This window comes from Lactuca serriola, chromosome 8 (genome assembly GCF_051521515.1).
Source record: "Lactuca serriola cultivar US96UC23 chromosome 8, Lser_US96UC23_V15, whole genome shotgun sequence".
Classification (NCBI taxonomy): Eukaryota; Viridiplantae; Streptophyta; class Magnoliopsida; order Asterales; family Asteraceae; genus Lactuca; species Lactuca serriola.
The window spans coordinates 3,055,262-3,060,226 of NC_136415.1; positions in this window are offsets into that span (position 1 = coordinate 3,055,262).

A 4,965-nucleotide genomic window follows, 5' to 3' on the forward strand; every position below is an offset into this window, starting at 1 on the left:
GAGTACCGAAGCCGAGATAGCTGAGATGAGCCGAGTACCTTACGCCTCCGCAGTTGGCTCAATCATGTATGCTATGACTTGTACTCGACCCGATGTGGCCTTCGCTTTGAGCATGGTCAGTAGATATCAAGGGAATCCTGGTAGAGCGCATTGGATTGCGGTCAAGAACATCCTTAAGTACCTTCGGAGGACCAAGGAATGGTTTCTAGTCCTCGGAGGGAGTGATGACTTGAAGGTGCGAGGGTATAGTGACGCCAGTTTCCAGACCGACAGGGACAACTACCGTTCGCAATCGGGATGGGTCTTTACCCTTAATGGACGAGCAGTAACTTGGAAAAGTTCCAAACAGGAAACTGTAGCTGATTTAATGTGCGAATCAGAGTACATTGCAGCGAGCGATGCGTCAAAGGAGGCAATATGGTTGAAGAACTTCATTGGCGATCTTGGAGTTGTGCCTGCCATAAAGGAGCCCATGGAAATTTTCTGTGATAATGAAGGAGCGGTTGCCTTGACCAAGGAACCGAGGGATCATGGTAGATCTCGGCATATCGACAGAAAATATCACTTTATTAGGCATCGAGTAGAAGAAGGTCACTTCGTGGTTAAGAGGATATCATCAGAAGATAACCCAGTAGATCCTCTTACGAAGGGACTGAGCAGGGTTAAGCACTTGCAGCATGCTAGGAGTATTGGGCTGAAGGATGATATTAGTTTAGATTAGATAGTATTTGAAACGTGTAATAGATAAATGTAATTGACATTTGATGATTAAATAAAGGAGTATTATTTATAAGTATTGTTATTGTCTTGTGTTAATTGTTTAGCTATTGTTTCACTTTGCATGTTTTGACTTCCAGAATAATTAAGTTTATTAAGAATAATCGAATTATTCAGACTGTCCACAATCGTTCATATGTTGGAAGTAGGTATGAATGAAGATTGTCGTGAATTGGTGTGTAGATTGTCTAAATGGTATTAGACATAGCAAATGTTTGCTGCAACGTTCATGAGTGCTTATGAACAAGTTTTGAGCATTGGAATAAACCCGCGCTTGCTGGAATCACTTTGGAGTGATTGCAAGATGATAATATCATATAGTCTTAAAACCTAGATATACGGTTTATTATTTACTAATTGGTTGTACATTGATATAACGCCCGCAAATCCAGACTAGTCAATTTAGAGGAAATAGGGGTCGAAAACGACTTTTCGACAAAAGATTATTTAGAATAAATAATCTTAACCAAGTTGTGGAATATTTCTCAAGGTTTCCGTGCATATAAAGAACGCCGAAATCCGAGTTATAACGAAGAAGTTATGGCCCGTAGAAGTTTTACGGCAAAACCGGCACGGCACCGGGAAGCGTAAATAGTGAATTTACGATAGAGCGAGATTTAGCCTTAGAAATCTAAACGAAAGTTGTAGAATATGTTAAAATAAGAGCGTCGATAAAATGAACGCCCAAATCTAACTTCGTATGAGGAAGTTATGATTTTTCTAAGATTCAGCTTAGCAGTGCACGGCCTGAAACTCGAATTTTAGTTCGAGCGGTTTTTGGCTTACGCGACCTAAATGAGAGTTGAAGATCTCATTAATAGGAACTCAACGGTAAAAAGATGGACGAAAACGGAGTTCGTATGTAGGAGTTACGAATTCTTCGCGGTCATTTAACAGTCTAAACGCCTCCTACTGTTAAATTTGAGATCGATCGAGAATTAGCCGACGGAGTCTAAATGAAAGTTGTAGATCTTGATTTTACCTACACGTGGATATAAAGAACATCGAAAACGGAGCTCGTATGCGAGAGTTATGATTTTTCTAAGTTCGAAGGCTGATATGCGATAGGGGGTGACGTGGCACCACCAGAATTGGACACATGCCACCACCAGAAGGCCACCACATGGACCAACTCGGCGAGTAGGTCCCCCTACTCGGAGAGTCCATCAGATATTTTCACTATAAATAGAGGTTCCGGGTCTAGCCTTCTCTTCACACCTCCCAAACTCACTTTCTCTCTCTAGTTTCTCTCTCTAGCCTCCCTAACTCCCCAAAAAGCCTAGGTAAACCCCCTAGCACCCGAAGGAAGCCCCAAGGCTCCCAGAGTCCCGAGAAAAGAGCCTTTCGGCTCGGGAACGCTGCTCCAGCGAAGCCCGGTTTTCGAGAAAAACCCGTTGTAAGTGAGTTGTACCTATCCTATCTTTAGTTTAGCTTATGTTTTAATATAGTAATGTTATTAGGACCTTATAATAAGTAATTGGGCTATTATTATGGGTTATATAAGTATCGTTTAACGCTTATATAATAGTAATAATAGCTAGACTACTAATTAGTCGCGGTGAATATTAGACTAAACCCTAGTGGTATTGGTACTAGGTTTTATCGAAGGAAAATCGTTTTGAGAGTATCGAAGTGCTGTTCGAGTGCTGAGTCACCACCTACTCAGGTGAGTGCATAGTCCCTTTCATGTTACACATAGATATGAAGTATTTTATATAAACTACGTGCTATGTGTACATATTATCTGAATACTTGTTGTCTATGCTGGATGAACGTTTTATACATGTTTTAAATAATTTAAACTGTATACGTATTTTATACGAATATGTTGGGTATGACATGGGTAGATGAACGATGAGAGATATAAGATGATGAGAGTATACGTTGGTAGCTATGGACTTAGTACCTATTAGTTGGACGCTGGTAGCTATGGATTTAGTACCTGTTAGGAATTGGTAGCTATGGACTTAGTACCTATTAGATGAACACTGGTAGCTATGGATTTAGTACCCGATGAGTAGACTATAGCAGCTATGGAATTAGTGCTTTACGAACGAACATTGGCAGCTATGGATTTAGTGCCAGTCCTATAACCCTGGAAGTAAGGGACTTTGGAATAAACGAATGCAGGATAGATGACTCTTAGGTTAAATCCTTAAGAGTAAAGAAGATAATGAGGATGGGTAATTGGGTGGATTGTTTGATTGTTTAACATAATAATTATATTATTGTGGGTTGAAAACCCTATGTACTCACCAGGTTTCCTAACCTGACCCACTCAGTTTATTTATATCACAGGTGTTGATATGAAGTCACTTTACACTGAGAGATTTAAAGAGATGTAGATCACTAGTGTAAACAATTGTAAGTTCTGTTTATGCTTATGTTTCTATATTAACGATGACATCCCAAACGTTTTAAAATGAAATAAATGCGTTTCTTCAAAAATGTTTTAATAACGTATTTACCATGTTTTTCTGGGAACAAATCCCGCAACACTTTTATAAAATGAAGTACTCTGATTTTTACAAAGCATAAACAAACCGGTCTTTTCTGGCCGTGATTTTGGGGATGTCACAGTTGGTATCAGAGCATTAGTTTAAGCGAACTAGGAATATGGATTTATTTCTAGACTTAAACTTAGAATGCTAAGCGATGATTGTGAGGTGTGAGCACTAGCTTATTTTAGGAATGATGCCTAAATTGCTTTTATGTGCTAAATGTTTTGTGCATGATATGTTGTTATTTGTTCGGATCTATGGTCTGTTGCCGACCGGATCTGGAAACCTTATGTGTTTAGGATTCTAAGCGTTTAACTACGATATTAGAACTAGCATATAAACTTTTCGGGTGATAAGGATGATTTAAGACGTCAATCCTAAATTAAGATCTAGATTCACCTTATTCGGTGTATAGATCAAGATGGCAAGAACCCGTAGCGGAAACGTAAACGCAAATGGGAACAGAAACCAACCCCCAGTGGTTCAGCAAATACCTGTTGTAGAAGAAGTTGCGCCTAAGCCAGTCACCATGACTGGAGTTCAAGCCATGATTCGGGCTATGTTGGCTGAACAAAGGGAAGAAATGAGACGGATGTTGAATAGGGACGAACCTACCGTATATGTTGAACCGACGGAGCCAGCTCCCGAGCAATCTGAGGAAGGGAACTACAGCCGCCAAGTGAGTCAAGTAGAGACTCAAGGTGAGCAAAGGGATGGCCCAGAAGGGAGAAACAACAAGGATGGGTGGATGTACAAGAATTTATTGGGTGCGAAACCACCAAGTCTCTCAGGAAGCCCAAAGCCTGTTGAGATTATGGATTGGATCTCCGAGATGGAAATGGTGTTTGAGAGCTGCGACTGTAGCGAGAAACAGAAGACCGTCTTCGTCGTAAGACAACCGAAAACTGGAGTCTTGAGCTGGTGGAAGCTATTGGCAGATACGATGCCACGAGGAGAAGCCATAAGGATGTCATGGGAGGAGTTCTCGGAACAGTTGAAAATGCAGTACTCCTCGGAGATAGATCTGATAGACCTAAACAACGAGTTTCAGAACCTGAAGAAAGGGAAGATGAGTGTTGATGAGTATGCCACCGCATTCACCGAGAGGATGAAGCTATTCCCCTACTTGGTGCCTACTGAACTCTCCAAGATTGATAGGTTTGCTAACGGACTGCCCACTGACTTTGGCCCAATGGTCAAAATGGCAACTACCTTGAAAACAATTGTTAGGGCAGCTAAGAACGTAGAGGCCCAGATAAGAGAAAAGGGTCTAGAAAAAGATAAGGCAGGAGAGAAGCGGAAGTTGGAAGGATCTTCAAGGTCCAACAAGGAAAGAAAATTCTCAAAGCTTGGAGGAGGTGATGGAGGTGAAGCGAGATGGTGTGATAAATGCAAGAAGAAGCATGGTGGGAAGTGCAACGAAGAAGTGACTTGTTACAAGTGTGGGAGGACTGGTCACTATTCCAAGGACTGCACACATAATGATAAAGTATGCTATGGATGTGGAGGCAAGGGGCACATGTCTAGAGACTGCCCAAGGAAAAATAAAGCAACAAGACCAGAAACGCCACCAAGGCCAAGGGCATTTCCCATGATCCTCGACGAAGCAGGGAACCATGCGAGGAATCAAGAATGAGGACTTCTTACCCGAAGATCGGATTATGTAGTAGCTATAGTTTCGTATGAT